Raw genomic sequence first — 24,914 nt, 5'->3', positions numbered from 1 at the left:
TGGACAAAAAATAATTTCAAACACTAAATCGTTATAAAACAAGTGCAATATCTTGTAATAGAAAGAGCATTGAAACTCAAGGGTAAACGATTTGTACGAGGGGGCGTAGCCCCTGAGTATACATCGTTTACCCGAGAGTTTTAATGTTCTTTCTGTTTTGTATCATGGCCCATATATGGTAGATCAGTAGGCGTTCCACATTGCCATATACAGCAGTTCAGTGAGTACTTAAAATCCTTGCTTTACAAGGCAAATTAAACCAATGCGAGCGCAGAAAATCAATAAAATGCACGTCGCTGTCTGCTGTATACATGCTGGCATACTTTCCTATCAAACAGTGCGGTAACTAGCGTGCGGGTATTAAATACCTGCAAACTTTTAGTTACCGCACCCTGCGCTCAGCGTATACGATTTACCTGCACCAAATTTGGTAAGAAAAAGCACCGAGCTATGATACAAATACGATTTACCTGCACCAAATTTGTTAAGAAAGAACACCAAGCTATGATACATTACATAAACATAGTCACATGATAGTAGCAATTCAAAAGATTTGCTTTAGAAAATTTGATGAAGCTTGAAAGAAGGAAAAAAATGAATAAAGTTTGATTTTATCATGATAACCATGTAAGATAATATAATTTGAGCCGCACCATGAGAAAACCAACATAGTGCATTTGCGACCAGCATGTATCCAGACCATCCACGCAGTCTGGTCAGGATCCATGCTGTTCGCTTACGGTTTCTCTATATTCCAATAGGCTCTGAAAGCGAATAGCAGGGATCCTGACCAGACCGCACAGATGTGCAGGCTGGTCTGGTTCCAGGCTGGTCGCATACGCACTAGGCTGGTTTTCCCATGGCGCGGCTCATTTCTTAAAGGAACAAAGAGGCTATTAAAAGAAAATAAAGCAAATTGGTTTACGGGCATTTCTTCTCAGGTATCAGTTTCTGTGTAGATGTATTCTTTGAAAATAACCCGGATTACAATAAAATTCAAAACTGATCGTCTAGATATCAAACTCCGGTTAGACTCTGCCTGTAGGGATACATGTAGATATAGTCATCAAACTGGTATTTCATATTCGAAGTAGCGTGTTGTTCTTCCACGAATTTAATTTCTGCTTTACTTTACGCCCTAAGGATCTTCGTATAAATTCAATTACATTGTAATCAGAAATGGGTGGTATATATTATCATTGTTTTCGTACAGTCCGGATTTGATCTTAATTTGAGCCGCGCCATGAGAAAACCAACATAGTGGCTTTGCGACCAGCATGGATCCAGACCAGCCTGCGCATCCGCGCAGTCTGGTCAGGATCCATGCTGTTCGCTTTCAAACCCTATAGCAATTAGAGAAACCGTTAGCGAACAGCATGGATACTAGTATCACAAAATCATTTTTAAAAAAGAAATCTCTGATCTTTAAATATGAAAAACAATTCACACCCAAAATAATTAGCAATGACTTTGATAAGACTTTTTTAATTAACCCTTATCATTCTGGACACGATGCGATCAGTGTAGATCATGATCAGTCTGCACATCCGTGCAGTCTGATCATGACTCACACTGTTCGCCATTCAGTAGTATATTTTGGTAAGCACCCCGTATGATTGTTAATGGTACTGTCCAAATTGAAAGGTGGACAAGTTCATTATAGAAATTTAGCAGGGTTAGGGTTAAAACTGCATTCGCCCCAAATTTGAAATGTGAAATATTACTTTCTTCGTTTTTGATTGAACATTTGAGCCGCGCCATGAGAAAACCAACATAGTGGCTTTGCGACCAGCATGGATCCTGACCAGCATCCGCGCAGTCTGGTCAGGATCCATGCTGTTCGCTAATGGTTTCTCTAATTGCTATAGGCTTTGAAAGCGAACAGCATGGATCCTGACCAGACTGCGCGGATGCACAGACTGGTCTGGATCCATGCTGGTCGCAAAGCCACTATGTTGGTTTTCTCATGGCGCGGCTCATTTATAACCATGATTTCTAATTCTTACTAAAATTTGATTAAAACTGTATTTGAATAGGAGACCACTCGATTCGGCGGATCGTTCAGAAAATATCAAATGTTGGTACCTTGACATATAAGCTATTCTATCTGCCGTTCTTGGTTATTATCATAAGGAAAAAAAGAAGAAGGAAAATGATACGAGTTTAGTTAAAGACTATTCAGCGCATGCATGGAATAATTTGCCTAAAACTATTCTCTTAGAAAGCATACTGACTATATGTATGAAAAATGCATTTGTCATTTTCAGGGAGAATGAACGTGTGTTAACAGAGAGATTCTCGCGCTAAAGGACTGTTAACACATTCTTTTTGCACACATTTGATCCATTGTCAAGCGTAAGCATATTACGTTTCTGCAAGAAAATGATGTTAACGTGATCAAACATCAACGTTGATGAACAAAAATTGTTTGACCTTTAGCCTACTGGGGGCAAGTTGTTCTGCCTCTGCGACCAGTACAGACCAAGATCAGCCTGCACATCCATGCAGTCTGATCATGGTCTACACTGTTCGCTATTCACTCAGAAAATTCGGTGAACATCCCTTCAAATAAATGGTACTGTCCAAATTGAAAGATGTACCAGTCCATTTTAGAAATATAGCCTCATCAATAACATATTTCTGAGGAAATGTACCTTTCTTAGATGTTTACTAGGAATGTAAAAACATACTGACCGTTTTTTGTTTGTTTGTTTGTTTGTTTTTTCAACTTGTCTTCATTAGTGTGCGGTGATGGCAGTTTTTATCGCCATTACTCGGAATTTCTGATAACAGTAAACTTAGTAGTGCACATTATAAACCGTAATAAGGCGGATTTGGTAATTCAACATTTGAGCCGTGCCATGGGAAAACCAACATAGTGGGTGTGCGACCAGCATGGATCCAGACCAGCCTGCGCATCCGCGCAGTCTGGTCAGGATCCATGCTGTTCGCTAACAGTTTCTCCAATTCCAATAGGCTTTAAAAGCGAACAGCATGGAGCCTGACCAGACCGCGCGGATGCGCAGGCTGGTCTGGATCCATGCTGGTCGCACACCCACTATGTTGGTTTTCCCATGGCACGGCTCATTTAAGGTAACAGGGTACACTTGAATTCGAACATTTTGGGCACGGCCAGGCTAACATGTTGTGAGTCGTTATATTGCACTTCCCTACTGTGCAGAATCAGAGTGGCCACTTTCTTGTGTGCATGTTTTGTGCATTTAATTAATCACAAAATCAGGACTCTCATACAAGAATACAGAAAGCTATCAAAACGAATGTTGTACCCCACCTATTAAAATTAACACGCCAAAATCATCAATTTTGCACTTTTTGGACAGCCTGCAATGATCCCGTTGCAGGAACAAAAAACCTTTTTCATTTCTCAATTTAATGGGCCCTACTGAACAACAGGATATTAATTGAATGTCGGCGTAATCATCTTGTTTTTTTTCTTCACAAAATAGCAAAAATGTACCAGAGTGTTAGTCAACAAACATGGAAGCTTCAATAATTTGAGTTTCCCGCGCCGAAGATGCTCATCGATTCATACAAAGCTAGCAGCAGTTAGTTTTACAACTGACATCAGAATTAAACATGTATCAGTTGTTTTCTAATATTCTAATGCATTGACAATCATTATCTCTCACTGTAATTTACAGACATCCAAAATCACGAAGTTCTAATTATTACAAATACTTACGGGGGCCAACCCTGCTACCTTCAGCCACGATCAGAAGTGGGGGTGGGGGTAATTATGATACGTTATACATTCTTGTGTGTGTAGGTCAGATACGATCAAAAGCAATGACTCTGATGACGGTGACTTGGACAACCACACCTTCAAAATTTGAAGTATTTTTCGCTATGGCAAAAGCATCGCAAACTCTATAACGAAGAACTCGTTAGTGGTGGTCGTAGGATGACATCGCTTTACAACGCATGCTTTTCACGGGCAACGTCATTTTACATATTACGACATGACGTAAGAACATGACGTGTCAAAGTTTTCGCTTCATGGTTAAAAGATTTCAAGGGTTTTGGAATGCAATCGCGATATACAACATTTACATTGAAGAAACGTATTTGGACTATTGACACGTACTTCTGCATACAGTTAACATTCATCTGATCACCTCGGCCTTTATGCTACGCAATAGACGTGTATTATATATACGGAGAATTCGGAATACCCGATGTTTCAGGATTGATCTCAGTCGCTTATCAAGATCGAAAATAGAATTCGGTCACGTAACCTTACTTGTAGAAGTACGAAAATTTAAATTAAGCGTGAATTCAAAGAATCATATCTAAATGCAGAAATGAATACGTCATTTAAGTAGAAATTAACAAGAAATCTTTCAATTATCAGACAAAGGTTACGCTGATATGATTATGTTAAATGTATAGAATCTATTGTGGGTCCAAGGAGTGCGGAATATAATATCTAGATGTGAAATATAGATTTAGAGTCTGTATGATCAGGGTATTTACCCTCGCCGAAAGCAAAACTATATAGACAGCTTTAGACTGAAAGAAACTATTTCCAAAGTACGGTGTTCTGTTAGGGCCATTGTTGTTTCGCACCGTCACATTGTAGATTGGTGGAAATACGATGCGAAAATGTGGAGATACGAAGGGATGGAGCAATAATTTGATGCGAAAATAAGACGCCAGGAAGCGATGTCACTATCGCACTTTTATATCGCGTTCCTGGTTTTTGTACGATAAAGGCGATATTACGATATTACGATTCAGAAGTACGATATCAAAATCGCACTATCGTACTTCTTTTTAAATTCCCCCTCAGTTTGGATGGACGATAGTGCGATAAAACGATGCAAATACGCGAAAACTCTATTACGTTGCTTTTCTCTTTGTCACGTCATGACGTACTTCCTGTTTACAGACGTAAAGTTCTTGCGCTTTGTTAATACGCTAATGTAAGAAAAGGGAGCTGTAAAAAAGTCACTCGTTTGATTTTTTTACTATTATTTGTTGAATATGGCATGCAAGAAAAAGATTCAGTCACTGGTGGTTGGTCCAGTGCAGATAGAAACATCCTGTAATGAAGTATTTCGACCCCTATAGAATAATGACCCCCGGTCATTATTCTATAGAAAAATTGACCCCCGGTCATAGTATTATGACCTCCAGATCATAGTACTATGACTCCTCCACGTGAAGTAAACTGAACCTCACGAAGAATATTGACTCCCATAAAAAAACGACCCCCGGTCAATTGGTCAAATTTAGTGATAACTCATGTATCTAAGGCCTAATTGCTGCATTTTATGCCCCCACTCGGGGGAGGGGGGCATATAGATTTGCCCTTGTCCGTCCGTCCTTCCGTTTGACCATTAGCCCCTGATACCATCACTTGACACAGAAATCAGAGCATTCCGCAACGGGAAAAGGGATTCTATTTCTAGACGTTGTATCTTGGTGTATACATTTTTTTTTCAGGAAAATAACAATTCACAATACGTTCCCAAAACACACCAGTGTCAATAATCCCTGCAAACTTCGGTATGAAATAATTCTTCAGAAGAAAACTGCACAAGAAACTGCTAGCATAGAACTAAGTATTAATAGAAGTTGCAATACTTAGCAGTGACAGTAAAGTACGGTAGCGGCAACAATAGAAAGTAGTAGTAGTAGTAGTAGTAGTAGTAGTAGTAGTAGTAGTAGTGGCAGTGGTAGTGGCAGTTGCAGCAGCAGCAGCAGCAGCAGCAGCAGCAGCAGAGGAATAATGACAGCAACAACAGCAGCAGAAGAAGAGAAGGAGAGGTATATGTACAAGACGTATTAGTGGAAGCAGGTATAGTAGTATCAGTAGTAGCAGTTGTTGTAGTAGTAGTAGAAGTAGTAGTAGTAGTAGTAGAAGAAGAAGAAGTACATGTAGTAATAGCAGTAGAAGTAGCGGCACCAGTAGTAGTAGTAGTACAATCAAAATGTTAACTATTGGCAATGGAGGGTATTAGAGTTGTAGATCTAGTAAAATTGTCCGTTAGGTTTGGTGGGGGATCACTTTTTAATAGATATTATCGTCGAAAGTCTTTTTAGGAGCCGGTGTTTTACACGGAAAGAGTAACTTTTTTTAAATAGAATAATGTCCGGGAATCGATATTGTATGAGAATTCGAATGTAGTAATTTCGGCAGTGAGTATTTTACATGGAAGGAGTCACTTTTTCAATAGAATAATAACCGGGGTCGTTATTCTATGAGATTCGAAGGGAGTCATCTTTAGGGAGTCAGTATTTTACTTGGAGGCCCCCCGTCAGTTTTTTCTATAGAATAATGATCGGGGGTCGTTATTCTATAGAGTTTTCAAAGGGAGTCAGTTTTTTTATAAGGGGAGTCAATATTTTACAGGAAAGGAGTCACCTTTTCTATAGAATAATGACCGGGGGGTCGTTATTCTATGGGGGTCGAAATACTTCATTACACCGGCGTTGATTTGAAGAGGAAAAACACGCGAACAAAAGGTGACATGCATCAAGATGTGTTAACCCTTCCCAAAGTAATGTTGACTGATATTATCAAATTAATAAGTATATTCATCCGCATTTCAATGACATAAATCCAATTTTGGAACAACTCAATTTGGGAAATCATTCTAAGAAATTGGTGTAATTGCCTAAGTAGGACAACTTTAAGGCAACTAAATATAAGTATCATGATAATTATATTATATACGATGAGTGTACGTATCACATTTTTTCTGTGATTTAAGCTCATTTTAGAACAATTTAGGACTTGAATGTAGGGATATCGCATGCTTCTCTTGTTTTCCCATTTGAAGAATACTGAGGGATTGATTGATGCCCGACCGAGCCTGGTAGGGCGAGGGTACCAACGTATCCCGATGGATTGTGCAGATATTATAACACGAAATGAAGATAAGCTAACGCTATTCTAGCTTTGCAACGGAACACATATATATATAAAATATAACAGTCTGTGAGCGAGAGAATCTCTCTGTTAACATATGTTAACTCTTCTGGAGCGAGAGAATCTCGCTGTTAACATATGTTAACTCTTCTGGAGCGAGAGAATCTCTCTGTTAACATATGTTAACTCTTCTGGAGCGAGAGAATCTCTCTGTTAACATATGTTAACTCTTCTGGAGCGAGAGAATCTCGCTGTTAACATATGTTAACTCTTGTGGAGCGAGAGAATCTCTCTGTTAACATACGTTAACTCTTCTGTGAAAGCACCCCGAAAAAAAAGACAGGAACATCAGTTTTTTTTTTTTTTTGGTTTTTTTTGCTGGAATCATAAGCATTTCCTACGCAGCTACGCCTAAAAAGTAGTGCTCCTGGTTATTTTGACCAGATTTTTTTTTAAAGTGCGAGCGTAAGCAAAAAACTGTTTGAGTGGCAGATCCGAAAAACAACTTTTTAATTTGGTGAGGCTTTAAGTGCAGTTGTGATTGCAACTGGCTATATAGACTAGACAGTGTGACCACTAGACTGATAATAAAGAACTTGTCACAAAATTTCAACTTCAGTTATTTTTCTCTTATTTTATGCGATAGTGATAAACGCAAGTCTGTTTTAGAGATTTTCACAGAGAACTGGTTGAAATATGATATTGGACATAGGATAAAGACTGGCTACATTCACAATTTTAAAAATAAATAAAAGTTAAAAAATGTCATAGTCTAGGAGCTGGTCTACTGGCTATACTCAAAATAGAAGGTGAGTCACAGACATAAAATGAAAGTTGAATCAGTTATCACTATGGTTTTGCTTTCTGGGAAATAGGATGACGCATAGCAACTGCAAACCTAATTAGCAATAAATAGCAGATCCGTTCTTGAGGTTAAAATGCAATCGTACGACATCCGAGATGCATTAAGATATGGGAAAAGGCTACCTATTAGATTTAAGTTTTGCTCTAAAAATGAAATTCGGTTTTGAATAAAGCATATAATATCTGATTTATAATTGGAAAATTCTAAACTGATATAGTGCGGTATCTCACAACGCCATGTAAAACTTATGGCACGTATAAGCAGCCATTTCCGATTTTACTTCAACACAGCAGATAAGGTGGCGGATACACTAAAACTGATGTACTTTAAGGGTCAAATGACTGACTGCACGTGAACATACATCAGCTGAAACATACGGGAGTGAGATGAAGGTTCTCATGTTTAAATAATCTATCGGTTAGGAATGCTCAAGATATATTTGCTCTTCATACTTATAATGTATGCACTTGGGTCACGACTTTTCTTGCTAATTTTCTATAATGAACTTGCCGATCTTATACTTTGGACAGTACCATTAACTGTTAAAAGGAGGGTTCTTACCAGAAAAATACTGGCTGAATAGCGCATATTGTAGATCATGAAGAGACTGCACGGATGTGCAGGCTGATCATGACCTGCACTGGTCGCAAAGGCAGAATCAATCGTGTGCAGCATGGTATGAACTAACATGACATCGGGAATTCCAACTGACCATTCAGACAGCTGCATTTTCGAGTACCTGCCAGATTCCGCTTGGGTAAAAAAAAAACATCTTTTACAATGAACATACAGAGACTTTAGAAATAAATATCACACTATTTCAGAAATCATATTGTTTTCTTGACCACACATACCCCCGAGGATGCTACAAACCGCAAGACTTCTAAGTTTTATTTAGATAATATATGCATTTAATAAGGACTTAAGGATAGTCTCTGTTATTTGGGCTACAACTTATCCGCCACCCTGTACCTTTGACGTCACTTGTAACACTATACGTCACTTTCTTTCTCGCGGTCTCGCGCAGATTGAGAGACGCTAAAGTAAAGGGAAAATAAAAAGAACACGTGTGTCAACTGCAAGCGCATAAATTCATACGGAGCAAAGAGGGTTCTTTAATCGGGGGAATATTACGTTTTACATTCTTATATCAATACCAAGTTCCAATGTCAGTTTAATGCAGATAGGGTGAATTTGTCGTCCACGGGCAATGATTTAATTTTGAGCAAACTGAGCAGCATTAGAAACTGTATAAGCAGGGGACACCACTGCTAGACACAATTTAAGGCTGGGCACAGCTATTTTTTTCTCAGTAGGGAGATTCGCCTTAGCCAATCTGCAACTGGCGGTGGCCTCCTGCTTAATAAGCTTGGGGACTTTTCCCCAGTCTTCAGTAGGAGGCCTGTGGCGGCCGGCGAATCGTTTTAAACCGATGCCGGTGATAATGCCCCTGTTTCCCATGGCCTTATCGCATAAAGCATCGGTGTGATTTGTATAGACTGGTTTGGAGTTTGCCAAAATTTGTGACAAATGACACACTATTGGTGGATTTTATAATACATTTGTGTTTGTTTATGAGATGTATCAAATGACATTTGCTGAACACTATTAGTGATTTTATGTGTATTTGCTTTGCTAAAGGGATGCCCAAACGGGATTTTGAAGTATTGCTCGGTATCCCGAATTAAAAGATTAATTGGAGCCGTGCCCATTATAAGCTATTCGTTCAAACATTAATTAATGAACAAGACATTCATAGATACATCAAAAAGCTCTCAATGTTTTTTTTTTATAGTTTATGTATATTGAATTTGAAAGTAAATGGATGTAGATCTAATTTACTTTTTGTTTTGTGATTGTAGTCCCAAATAATACTAGAATCTATAGTTTTAATTTAAAAGTTGGGATTTTATACTGGGTGTCTACGGTTAAGTCCGAGTAAAATGTAACTACTGGTGTCATTCCGCAATGTTTCGGACATGTTAATATAATAAATCTCATCGTTTTTATAAAGTGATGTTTTCCGTTTGTTCAAAATGGCATCATTCTTACAGAGCAGAAAATGCCTGAAGACGAAGGACACTGTATCATGAAAATGTTCAACAGTAACTGTTGTCTAAGAAAACAAAGAAAATACCTTAAGTTTTATAAATTTTTCAAATGTACATTCCCCATACATCGTTATCGGATAGTTGAACAAGTTCTGCGGCATAGCAATCAAATTTGACAATCAATATGCACTTAAAACACTTACTTCTTATCAAACAGTTGGAACAGTTATGTTTTCGCAGAAATGATCTTAATCAAGTTTTACAAGTAGTACCAAATATTATGTCAAGTATGCTTTCCAAGTATAAAATATACAGTTTATTTTCCAAGAATAGTTTCAAATTAATTCCATGCACGTCCTCGAGGGCCTGACGACCTTGCATAGATCACTTCAAGCGGGTGCGAATGATAACATTTTAGACATAAATTAATTGCAACGCATTTGTCTGCCAAGGGTAGTTACGGATTTCGGAAACTATGGCATAGTTTGATATAAAGACTTCTTGGAACAGAGTTTTAAGAGGTTTTCAACATATAGAGGCGTTTACTAACAAGTCACATGGTCTGTTTGTGGTGAATAGACTAAAACCTTGACATAATCGTACACAATTTATATGATTTGAACAGGTTCCAGTATGTAAAAACACATTTCCATATCAGAATATTTGAAAGCGGTATCTAAAGAAATCTGAGGCGGGGACGGCAGACAGGTAAGTCTGAGGTGATAACAGGTAATAGTCAAATTGGATGAAGATATGTCTTAGGTGGGGATAGGTGGTAGATAAGTCTTAGGTAGGGAGAGGTCATAGATAAGTCTGAAATTGTTGAAGGTAATAGTGAAATGGGATGAAGATAAATCTGATGTAGGGACAGGTCATAGATAAGTCTGAGTGGGGACATGTGACAGATAAGTCTGAGGTGGGGACAGTTCATAGAAAGGTACTTGCTCATGTAAAACTTTCCTTTTACTCAAATGAAATATCACTTCAGAGAAATGTTACACTACTAGTCAGCTTTAAGTGAGTTACATGCATGACTGCACTCCCTCCCCTTCTTCCGGACTAAAATAACCCCTTGCCGAAGTCTAAAAAAGCACCTTTAAACCACATACGAGCATAATGATTGGCTGTCATGATTGGTTGGTCTGAAAAAAGCTTGTAGGGATAACGCACGTACTTTCGTGTTGTGATGATTAGTCGGTCTGAAAATAGGGACAACGCATGTCTTTTCGTGTTACAATACCTGAAGGACTGGTTGGAGCTCGAGCCCCGTAGGGCTAGTATACCAGTGTATCGAGAGGAATTCTGAAGGTACTTTAGCACAGAACAAAATATCTGCACTCAACAAAATTCCTAATCGGTCAGTTTATATTGTATTACTATTTTGTTAATATTGCATGTATTGAAAAGAAATTTCACAGACCGACATTTGAATACGTACCACAGCTAATTATTAATTTAATTTTGACCGACTCATGGCCAAAGTAACCGCATTAGGCGTTTTCACCAATATTGCATATTTTTCACGTGCATGGCACATGCACCAATATGCACGTGTTCATGAATACTTTCGGCATTACTGACTAATGTTCTGCTAAAAAAACACGTATCATAGTGAAATTGACACAAGAGCAACGCGCCCGAGCTGTACAAAACGTTGACAGGAATACATTGTTCATCAACGCCATCAAATGTTCATAGAATTCGCGGGAATATCAGTGTCATTGATGATGTCATTTCCTTTATTGGGGCGTAATATGTCTATGCTTTGCAACGGAAGGCGCATATCTAAAAAGGTGTGTTAGCAGCGCGTGAGCGTTAGAGTCTCTCTATTTTGTAGGGTAAAATGATTCCCGAATCCCTCTGAAGATGTTGTAACACGAAAAGAACATGCGCTTACTCCATTCTAGCATTAAACGCGTAAAAACCAAGTAAATGAATATATTGTTCTTCAACGTCATTAAATTTTCATGAAATGCGCGGTGAAGTCTACGTTGATTTTTCACGTTGACGTCATTTCATTTTGAATTATCTGTTTTGGGGCCATAGATCTAGTACGTTTACGCTTTGCCAAGGAACGCGCATGTATACAAAAGTGACACCGTATTATAACAGCACGTGAACGCGAGAATCTCTTTGTTGAAACACGTTTTCCTCTCATCCGAAAAGTGACAATAACAGCAGTTTTATGCTGGAATTTCTGTTAAAACACTCCATCAAAACGGCGAATACGCTAGGAAAAAATATCCCTCATCCAGGCCATTCTGTGTAATGAGTAGCAATGAGTCAATGACATCTATAGATACGTGTTCAAAGTTCAAAAAGTGACAGCTGACATTATAACCTCATATGTGAAAGAAACATAAACAGCAAAATACTCACTGATTAAGTCATGACTCAGAGAAAACGTTTAAATCCTTGTTTTACGTAGTTCTGAGAATACTAAGATATAAACACACATCAGAGAATATGCATATGTCAACGGCATGCATCTGTTCCATTTATTTTAATATTTAAAGATGATAAAAAAGGAGATAGCAAATGGATAGAGTTTATCAAACAGTGATAAAAACGAGATATCTAATGTGAACACTTTATTTCCAGTCCTGTTTAGTTACAGTAACTGTCAGCAATAAATTTTAAGTCAACAGTTTAATCTTATTTTAATCAAACGTTGTGTACTGTCGGGCTATTATTTTTTTAACTAAGGTATTTGACCCCAATAAATAGAAAATCTAGTAATGTTTAAAAAAATGACATTTGCTTGGTCTATTCTTAAAGTTGACTGTGTTTCGCACCGTGTTGCAATCTTTAATCGACTTTTACCGCGCCGCTTTTTATTTTTGTATAAATGGTATTTCCTCAAGCTCAGGTAGAGACAAATTGCATGGTGATGGCCACTATCCAAGACGTTTGCAGAGAATTCATTATAGTACCATTAAACACTAAACTATTGGTAAGTAATTGTAAAACACAAAATAAAACTGTCAGTATCATTTTTTTCTAGGGTGCCTCAAGTAAACGGATTTAATGAGACAGAATTCTAACTCAAACATTGAAAAATTAAGGTTGAATCCTGCGGGTCTGTTTTGAATTTTGCTCACTTGATTCAAAAATAACCTTCGGGCAGAAGTGAAACCTACCTATATTTCTTCCACAATATGTAATCTAAATAGTGAAGGCAAAATAGAGAACTTTTACCGCATGTAACTCAGTATTTTAAAGATGTCTAACTCTACCCATTCTGTTTCAGAGGTAAATTCACTTTGAACAGCAAGAAATCGCTTATCAAATGAAAATTTTTCATTTTTTGTACATAAATCAATAAGTCTTAAAAGAAGTAAAAACTTTGACAAGGAGGTACTATTTTACGGGTGTAGTACCTTAAATATTTAATATTTGAGTTCTAGATAGCGCTACCTAAATCTTGTATAAAGTTATACACCACTGCTTGGGGGTCTAGTTCTGCATAATGTGAGGACTTTCCACTTGACCGGCGTTCCCATTGACTAATCTGAATTCGGGGAGTTTTAGAATCATAAATTTTATTCGGACATTAAAATAACATAAATAAAATAGGACGTTGGGTACATCCGTTTATTTAACCCTTACCTTGCTAATTTTCTATAATGAACTTGTCCATCTTCCAATTTGGATAGTACCATTAACGGTTCAAAGGGGTGCTTAACAAAAAGGTACTGACTGACGAACAGTGCAGATTATGATTAGACTGCACGGACGATCTACACTGGTGGTAAAGGTACAATTAGCTATGCCCAGTATTGCAATGGTCAATATTGCAAATCCCTTTCTGTGATATAATTAGTTTATGAAATATTTAAATGAAAAGAGCCACGGCGATTTCGCTGTTCATTTGTTGCAATGTGTGCACGCAAGTTTCTAAGATTTGGTTTAGAGGCTTCAATAGTATAGTCAGATCTTATAAAATATTCTAAGAGTTAATCGATATTTTACCAGTTGCAAACTTTGTCAGATATTAAAATGTGTAGGTAAGTTTCTGTGTTACGGCAGCCATTTCGTTAAAATTTTTCTTACCTTCACAAGAAGTAAATGACATCTTCTTCTTCACATGAAATAGAAATGGAAGTAAAATGAACAATGCACATTTAAGCATAACACTGCTGTTCTTTACATTTTACAGTGGTTTTGGCGCGTACATACTGTTGAAACACCTTTATATGTATGGGCGTTACTTGACAAAACATAACGAATTACGGCTAACGCGAGAAAACAAGCTGACATTGCCCCTCTGCATTTCGTGAATATTTAACTTTAGCGTTTTACATACTCTACGATAGATTAACGTTAACGCATGTTCGTTTCGTTTACTGTAGAAACCCTTTCTGTACGTTGGTTCTCTCGCCGTACCGTGTTCGGGCACCAACCAACCACCTCTATGGATTCTGCAGATGTTAAAATACGAAAACATATCACTACATTATAACATCCGTCAGTCGACGTCAACTAGGGTGCTGTTCCCTGGGTCGAAGAAGGACAGTGTCGTACTGGGCGATTTCAATGCTCGTGTAGGAAATGACAATGGTGCTTGGCCAAACTGCCAATACTGTTTTTAAGCAGGGAACTTTGTGTGACCAACACCTACTTTAGAACCAAGAAACAATTTGGGTATCAGTGACGCAATCATCTGAGTCACTTTACCAGAAGCTTTCATATCGCAATGTGTGACCCAGGACACGTGAGTGCTCTAACATTAAGATACAACCCAAAAGCTCCAAAGAACACAGTAGGAAGGAAAGCATAGAATCAATGTTAGCAAGACAAAGGCGCCAGACTATTCATCTGAATTTATCAGTCTTCTGGACTACTCCCTTGTTAGAAACTATGACCAAACCTAAACCCAACAACGGAACAACCTCGGGAATGTAATATACGATGCAGCCATTACCGTCTTTAGCAAGAAAACCGGATCTAAGGAGAATGACTTGTTCGACCACTGCATCGAGTAACTCATCCCTCTGATTGACGCCAAACGCTCTGCCTTACAAGTCCAGAAGGGCAAGCCATCCAAGGCGATACTCGGCTCTCTATGATCTAAGGGGAATGCTGATCGGACTTGCGTTAACGACTATTGGTTTTAACCAATACAATTCAGCAATCCGCAGACACTGATGAAAACATCAAGGGCATTTGAGACGGCATAAAAAATAAGGCCAAACAACTTAACAGATAGGTGGCTGTACTCCAGAGAAAACGTCAATAGTCAGCCATTGATGCTATTGAACGACTACCAATGATTTCCCAGCCTGACAATGAGCCTTCGGCGAAGAAACCTGCCAAAGCTTTTTCCTCCAAGCAGGAATTACATCTCAGCTGAAAATATAAAGAATGGAAAGCTCAGTTTGAACCACTACATTAACTCCTTGTTCAGTGTTGGAGAGAAGGTGCAGTTCCCCAAGACATTAGAGACGCTAACAACGTTACTCCCTTCAAGAACAAGGGTGCCAGCAGTGACTGCAACAACTATAGAGGCATCTCGCTGCTCTATATTGTCGGAAAGCTGTTTGCAGACTTTATCAACTGGCCGAGAGAATACATCCAGAGTTTCAATGTGGTTTCCATGCCAAGAGGTCTACTGTGGATATGATTTTCTCCTTACAACTCCAAAACAATGCCGAGAACAGAACCAACCATTGTACATCGCCAAAGGCGTTCGACCTTGGGAGAAGAGATAGACTCTTCAAAATTCTTCCGAATATAGGCTACTCAGCATAGTGCAATCTTTCCATGGCGAAATGGTGAGTACTGTCCAGTTTGACGGCGGCATATCAGCCGAATTTGGATAAAAGAAGCTGCGTACTAGCCCCAGTTCACTTTGCAATCTTTTTCGTCCTTCTCAAACACGCTTTTTGTACCTTCACAAACAGTATTTACCTCCATTTCAGATCTGACGTCGTCTATTCAGTCTGTCCAGGTTCAATAAGTTGAGATAGGTGCACTGCAAGAGATCCAACTTGCTGAGTCAGGTAGCTTGAAGTAATCAGATTATACATTTTTTTTGGCAGGGCAAGAAGTAGTAAAAACCATCTTGTGGGAATAAAAAAGTGGACTTTGTTGACAGCTGGTATCTCAACACACATTTGTACTTTTTATGGCATAAAAACGGGAAGAAAAAGTGGCGGCTGTATTGAAGTGGAAATAATTCGGAGGTAATCTAGCACATGTTTGACAATATCACTATGATTACATGAACTCGACCTGGTTTAGTTTGTTTAAACAAAACCAAATAAAAAAATCACCGTTAAGAACAGCAATGAAAAACAGACTAACAATATCATACCCGTTTATGCGGCACTTTAAGAAACATCTTCAATTATTATTTTAATGTATATTTTCCGCATTCAGGTGTACGTTCATACACTCATATATAGTGAAAGAAAAATGCAGAAACCAACAATAATTTTAATAGTTTACTGAATATATATATATATGAATTGATTGCGTATGTAGAATTACATTCATAATCAGATTTATGGACATAATATTCGAATCTTCCAGATTTTTAGTGGCAATAAACATTTATTCTGTGTTTAACATGTATAAGTGAAAAGTGTGTACCATTTTAACCCTTCATCCTGCTGGCGGCAAATGCCGTTGAAATGATTAGAACTGCCTTTGCGACCAGTGCAGACCAAGATCAGCCTGCACATCCGCAGTGCAGGATGATCACTGTCTGCACTTGTCGCTATTCAGTCAGTAACTTTTCGGTGAACACCCATACGAATAATAAATGGTTTTGCCCAAACTGAATGATGGACCAGTCCATCTTAGAAATTTAGCAGGCTAAGGCTTAAACCTTTTACATAATACTGTTAATAAACACAAATGTGTTCATGTTACGCCTACATATACAGAACTTCTTCATATATTCAAAAATAGAATTTGGGTCTAATACAGTATAGGCCCACCTTTAAAATACATTGCCGCTGATATGTGGTATCAGGTTCTATTCTTGGAAAAGTATCCGTATCACATTAACACTGATAATGCTATTTAAAACTTTAAATTCAAATATATGCAAATTTGTCTTTATCAAAAGGCGTATCTAAGTGCAATTTTTTACGAAATTTATCATTTTGTATCTTTTCAACACAATAACTGATGCTTCAATTTATTCTTGAATCTTGCACTATAACCGGATATGTTTCAAATTGAATCTATATTAAAATGCACTGGATACTGTTGTGCAGAGAGAACGTTGGGAGTATTGAAAATAATATGACTTTCTTAGAATCCTTTTGATGTAAAGGAACATTTAAGTAATTATGAGGTTCCAAAAATAACAAAAGACGAAGATTGAGTTCTAAGAATGAACTCCCATCTTACTGAAACCCTACAGCAGGCAGTGTTCATGTATGTATAGATGCTTTACACTATTTTATTTTGTTTTTAAATATACACAAAAAATAAGTAGACAAAGTAAAACATACAGTTAATAATGACAAGCAAATAAAGAAACATTGTAGGACATTGCTTTGTAAAGATCAGAGGCAAAAATGCTGCTTGGGAATTAAAAATCGGTCACTGATGCGCACCAAACCACCCTCTTATCCCAGACCATTCTCCAATGTATGTCCACAGGGATCTGTCACGTGCTATGATAGAGGGGAAAAATTCTATGATAAAGGGGATTCTTTTTGTTAAAATGTTTTTTAGATGAAATTCATGCACTTTTATGTATAAAAAATCACCCATAAAAATAACATAAATGCACAATCGTTACATTCAGACATACACATAGAGATCTGTTACGTGCTATGATAGTGGGGAAAATTTTCATGATAGAGGGGATTTTTTTTGTTTAAAACGTTTTTAGATGAACTTATATGTATAAAAAAAATCACCCATAAAAATAACATAAATGAAAACATGGAAAGCTTTCATATGAAAGTGTGCAGAAACGTTCAACAAAAAATGTATTATTTTTTTAGTGAAAGTTGGCCACTTTTCCGGACTCTTTTTGTATGTTTTGTAGTTTTTATTCAGCCTTTTAAGCGGAACATATTGTCGGGATTTGACTGTGAATCCAAAGTGACTTATTTACATTTTTATATATCTTATCCTGGATTTTTAAGCAGGATCATAATTCAATGAAAATTACATAACATTCCACGAAATTTATCGTTTGAAACTTTATTTTAAGCAATGAAAGCAACATTTTTTTTTAAATTTGACGAGGGAAACCGGATACTTTTGTTTAATGAAAAGGGTTTTACAAATGAAATAGACCCAATTTCAGATAGATACCAAATATGAACAAGTCATACATACTAGACGTATATATGCCACGTCATTGCGAGATGTCTATTTAAATCTACAAAATTTCACAATCTTTGCGCTTTTGTCAATTTACGTCGAGATAAAATACACCGGAGTGTGTTTGGCTTTCCCTGAAAAAGCATGTTTTCCGTAGACACTTAAGGTATGCTGTAATGTCATTTAATATGCAGTGTATAAAATAACCTTTACATTGAGTCAAAGGTCCGTTTAACTTAAAGCAGAATCAACCCAGCATTTTTGGAAAGGGAGGTGCTTTTGGCCAAAATATAGCTACACCTAAAACGCCCAAATGAAATATCAAATTAAATGATCTTCGAATATCATCTGTTTATACATTGTACAAGGTGATAGTGGAATTTTATACATGTGTACTGTAAATAGAAACAAAAATGGTACTGTCTTAGTGGTGCTATAAGCCGCTTCCATCTGTTATGCCATTTTGCTAGCGCTCGCCAGGTATAATTACGAAATAACGACCCACTGTACCTTTTAACGTGACGCTAGGGACATTGTAAAAACTAGTATGTGAAAATACGTAAATATACAATGACCTCAACGTTGGATATCAGTATCAGTGTTTTTTTTTCACTGAGAGCGTGCCATACTTTTCTTTCCTATCCGTGTGCCGGTGGATGACGTCAACAATGAGGTGCCGAAAGTGACAGATACACGAATAGCTTGTAAAACTTGTTTCTTATCTACCATAAACCTTACCCTGCTAAATTCATAAAATAAACTTGTCCATCTTTCAATTTGGACAGTACCGTTGACTGTCTAAATGGGTGCTTACGAAAGAAGATACTGACGGATTACAGTGAGATTTTGATCAGACTGCAAAGGGTAAATATTTTAATATATCGCAACGTAACACCATTTATTCTATTACTTAGATGTTTATATCAGTAAAGGCTGCATTTGTATACAATATTTAGGTAACTGACATAAACTGAAAGAGTATCTGATAGGTAAGCTATTGTCTTACTTTTGCGGTTCTTTGCAAAATACATAAAACAGGGTACATGTAAACATTATCGCCGCGATTTGTTTCAGGGTGAATTGTTTTAAATGGAAATAAAAACATGCATGCATCATTCCACGAACATGTTCTCTCCAAAGTTTAAACTTTATATTATAAATGTTGTCATTTTTTGTACATTCACGAATTACAACCGGATATAACTTTAATGATGCCTAATGAAAATGTGTTTTGAATGCAGTAGACCCATTTCAACTGATACTAGACCTTCACAATGTCCTTGAGAAGTGTTTAGAAGGGCCTTGATTTAAGGACGCTCGCTACAGTTTCGTAATTTTTTTCTCAATAACAGATTTTGATGAAATGTTTTGTATTAAAAGATCATGTTATGATGTATTGAAAAATGAAATAAAAATACTAGGTCACCAGCTTTGTTTCAATTTAATTTGCCCCAAGATATGGTCTATTTTAAACATTTTTCAAAATTTCTGTAATCCTAAAATGTATTTCAGTAAAGTACAATAGTCAGCATAAATTTGATTATCTAAGCATTTTATAACGGAAAACAATATATCTATTTGAAACATGCTCAGAGAAATCAAAAGAACATGATTTAATAAAGAAAGGTATACTTGTTTCAGCAGACCCAAGGGCTATTTTTGCATATTTTTGTCAGTTTTAAGTTGGTACTTTTGCTATTTTATCGAGTTTCACATAACAGAATTTAATCAAACTCTGCACATACCTTTGGTTATGTCTACCTCATCTAAAACAAAAAGAAAATTGATAGGTCACCATATTAGATTTCGCTTAAATCAAATTACAACGAGGTGGGGTGTGGCGGGTATTTATACAACGCAGGTTGCTACGAAATACTCTTTCAGTGTTTGAGCAAATGACTTAGAAATATATATATAAAATTATCAAACGGCAGATTTCTTAATAAGCGGATGGTGTTTCTGAAGCATTTTGATGGCATAGAACGATGAAAGTTTCCGCCCTTTTTTTAAACAAAACCTATAGTTTCCGAATGTACAGTACGGGATTAGAAACAGCTGTAACTCAATGCAGAGTTTGAGCGCTGGTATAAATAACAGACTCCAGTATATGTCGGATTGAAGCAATTTGAACTAAAAGTACTTTAAATGTATATATTTTGTAACCATGGTGATACTTACCCTAACCTTTAGTCAGTATATTATACATTTTGTACATTAAATGCATGCGAACATACAATAATTTGCGAAGTGTTGCCGTACGCGACATTAGATAATCACTTCCGGGCATGCGCAGAAGACCGCACCAACTCTGCAGTGAGCTACATCGAGGTTACATTCTACCAATTCAATTCCTTATTTATTTCATATTAATAACAAAACATTCAGACCTCATTTTCAGCACTTTAGAGCATTTCAATGATATGAAAACCGTATATGGTCATTTAGTATAACATGTCTTCTTATCAAAAATAGAAAAAATATTGACATGTTATGTTGTATATAAGAAAAATAATCTGATCTGAGAAACATCACCCTCTAAAAATGCCCCCATGAAAACAGCCGTATAGCAGTTACGCGTAGGTAGACATTTTTCGCAAAGAATAAAACTTATTCCAAGAAATTTACAATGAAAATTGTCTAGATCTATTCTCAATACTATAAGCAATAAACATAAGCCAAAAATTTAACTGTCACCTCCTCATGTCACTCATTATACCAGATTTCATCCATAGCATGGAACTACATTTTGGACTACTTCACATGTAAGGAATAAGGTCAGTAATTCGGTCGAAAGAAGTCCATAATAAATAGATCCTAATTTTCCCATTTTTCGCGCAAATTCGTGTAGAACGAGTGCTTTAATCACCATTTTTCACTACTAGAATACATTCTGCATGAAATGAGACGGCTTTCATGTTCATATACCCCACCTGGCATGTTTTGCAGATCGAAACCGGAAGTAGGTGTTTATTGCGCGGACGAGAGCAAATAAGCGCCATTTTTAGGGTAGCAGACCACAACTGACTAGCATTTCACTAGGAACTCAATAACCCCCTAATTTCTTTTAATTTTTTTGTTAGTTTGTGATAGAACTTTCATGAAAAATAGGTGTAGGAAAAAGTGATGTTCTCTAAAGATACGTAAAGACGATCTGAAGTTGTCGTTTTTTATACGAAACAAAGAAGGATTTGAATTACTGGCTTTTAACCTGTAACACTGAGTAGTCACTTCCGGTTTGGTGTAATCCGTCCTCGATTAGAAACACAACCAAATTGGCACGGTGTTGGGGTAAATATCGACCCGTCCGGAAAAAACTGTAGCGAGTGCCTTTAACATTAATTTGCATATACGGCACGAACACATTCATGACAAGAGGACAACGATGGCCCTATTTTGCTCACCTGAGTTTAGTTGCTTGCTTGAACAAATTTCTTTACTAAAACTTCAAAAAACAAAAGCAAAAAAAAAAAAAACTAGTTGAATAGGTCATGGTAAAAAATTACTCAAGATAACTACGGATTTCTATGCTGTAACTTCAAAAACAAAAAGTAGGTCAATAGATCAAGATTAAGACTGTACAAAATGAGTATTAAAATCTCTATGAAAAATTATACAGGTCATCCAAATGTCCATAGTGTACCTTAAAATTAAGAAAGTAGGTCTGTAAGTCACGATTAAGACTATTCGAGATGAGTATTGAATTCTGTCTCAAACATCATGCATGTGGTACAAATTTCTTTACCGTAGCTTCAAAACCAAGAAAATAGGTCAAGAAAGTAGGTCAGTAGGTTATGATTAACACTATTCAATACGACTATTGAAATTTGCATTAAACATTATACAGGTGGTCCAAATTCCTTTGCTGTAGCTTCAAAGACAAGAAAGAAGGTTAGTTGAGATTATTCAAGATGAGTATTGAAATCTGTTTCAAATATTATACTAGTGGTCCAAATTTCTTTGTCATTGCTTCAAAAACAAATAAGTATATGTAAAACAAGGGACCACTCAGGTGTGGCCTATATTGATCCCATCATTTGAACAATCTTTGTAGAGAACCACTAGAACATGCCACATACCAAATATCTAAGGTCTGGGTCTTATGGTTTCAGAAACAATTTTTTTTTGAATACTAGTATTTCCCTATATAAGCCAATGTGAAAACTGTTGACCCGGGACGCAGTCAATTTCGATCCCAGGGTCATGATTTGAACAAATTTTATTGTTGACCACTAAATAATACTAAATACCAAATATCTAAAGTATGGACCTTATGGTTCTGCACAAGACGATTTTTAAAGATTTTTCCTATATAAGTCAATGAAAAACAAGGGAACCCTGAGCCTGACATACATTGACCCCAGTGTTGTTTAACAACTTTGGTAGAGAACAACCATGCCGCATACTTAATATCTAAGCTCTGGGCCTTATTTTTCAAGACAAGAATTCTTTTAAAGGTTTCTCCCTATACAAGTCTGTTTAAACCATGTGCCCCCGGGGCGGAGCCAGTTTTAACCCCAGTGGGATAATTTGAACAGTCTTGATGAAGGACTATATACGACAAAATGCTGCATGCGAAATATCAAAGCCCAAGGCATTGTGGTTTTGTGCAAGAAGATTTTCTTTTTTTCCCTTTATAAGTCTATAAAAAGCATGTTAACCCCCGGGGCGGGCCATATTTGACCATATGGAGATAATTTGAACAGTCTTGGTAGATGATCACTATATGATGCTACGTACCAAATATCAAAGCCCTAGGCCCAGTGGTTTTGGACAAGACGATTTTCAAATTTGACCCTAGGGGGATAATTTGAACTATCTTAATAGAGGACTATTAGATGATGCTACATACAACATATCAAGCCCTAGGACCTGTGGTTTTGGACGAGAAGATTTTAAAGGTATTTCTTATGGTTACCACGGCAACCAGAGTTCTGTTTGGAATTCAATTCGTGAACAATGTTTTAAGAAGGCTATCCAAGAAACATCTCTGTGAAGCTTCTTTAAAATTGGCTTGGTGGTTTAGGAGGAGATGTTGTTTAAAGGAAAGTGTGGACGGACGACGGACGGACGGTGAACAATTACAATAGCCCAGCCTGAGCACGTTGTGCTCAGGCGAGCTTAAAATACACAAAATCTGGACAAACACATATGTGGCTATAAAGGTCATATTTTCCCGGTGATCCTAGAGGTAAATCTTAAACTGGATTTGAGTTTGCAGTGTAAGTCCTGTACGGTAAGCGGAGTCAGTCAAGTATTATTTTGGCAAGGGGACCTTAAGAAAACCATTAAATGGCCATACCTTTTGTTCCAAATATGCTGAGTGTTACAATCAATTATATAGTTATCTCACTGTTCTGCCAAATGTAATTTTGTATATCACACACTTACAGAGACTAACTGGGTCATTGCGTATGTAGCAGTTCTCGTATCGGGTGGCCTCGGTAGCTCAATTGGTAGAGCGTTGGCACGGTAAGCCGAAGGTCCGAGGTTCTAATCCCGGTCGAGGTTGCACATTTATCCTGAGACTGTTACATTTGGGGGCTCGTCCGGGATGCTCACCCTTGGAGCCCATGCGGGCGAAGCAGTTTGGCTGGGGCGTGCATCTGAATTCGGTTTACAGTCTGCGACAGACATTGGCCAGGAGTGCCAATGTCTCGCAATAAGAGGGAAGGTGTGTAGCAGTTCTCGCATCGGGTGGCCTCGGTAGCTCAATTGGTAAAGCGTTGGCACGGTAAGCCAAAGGTCCGAGGTTCGAGTCCTGGTCGAGGCTGCACATTTTTCCTGAGACTGTTACATTTGGGGGCTCGTCCGGGATGCTCACCCTTGGAGCCCATGCGGGCGAAGCAGTTTGGCTGGGGTGTGCATCTGAATTCGGTTAACAGTCTGCGGCAGACATTGGCCAGGAGTGCCAATGTCTCGCAATAAGAGGGAAGGTGTGTAGCAGTTCTCGTATCGGGTGGCCTCGGTAGCTCAATTGGTAGAGCGTTGGCACGGTAAGCCGAAGGTCCGAGGTTCGAATCCCGGTCGAGGTTGCACATTTTTCCTGAGACTGTTACACGTATAAGCAAATCGCGCCAATCGCTACTTATTGCAGAAAATGTCATGGTTTTGTGTGTTTTTTTGTATATTTATATTACTGTAATAAAGATTTTCATAGAAAATTTGTATATATCAACAAAATGAGAAATCTTCCAGGTGATATATAATCAGACAGATGGTAATTCTCTTTTTGCTATATATATATATACTCCACAGATCTTTCATTTATGTTGGGCATTAGCGTAATAAACGGACCACAGACAAGCGCTTACAAAAAGCTTACCTTGTTAATTCTAATTTACTTATTTATAACTGGAGTTGTTTGAAATTAATTTGAAAATGAAATGAATTGCTAAATACTTGATGGATTTCTTTTCTACAATTTTCGCGTGATTTCTATCATTTCTATCTGCAGAAATGCGGTTATACACAAAAGACAAAATACAAAATTAAATCTGACTTTGTATCACGTTAACTGACGATATAGAATCTACTTCCACGTGCATATCATTCATCAAATGTCGCTTCAAAGGAAATTAAACATAAATAGAAATCTTGCAATGTCTTGTAGTACAATTACGTTATAATTAGTGCATATGTATAATATTACTTTTTTCACATCAGATAACACTGAACTCACGCAAAAAAGCTGTGATTTTTATCTCATTAAATCACGCAATAATGTAACTTAAACGCTTAAGGTAATTAAATATAGTTTTTCTTTGTAGTAAAATCCGTGTATTTAAAGACCCACCACAAACTAGTGACCTTC

Source organism: Mercenaria mercenaria, chromosome 2 (assembly GCF_021730395.1).
Source record: "Mercenaria mercenaria strain notata chromosome 2, MADL_Memer_1, whole genome shotgun sequence".
In the NCBI taxonomy this organism is placed as follows: domain Eukaryota; kingdom Metazoa; phylum Mollusca; class Bivalvia; order Venerida; family Veneridae; genus Mercenaria; species Mercenaria mercenaria.
Note: the sequence above shows the minus strand (reverse complement) of the source record.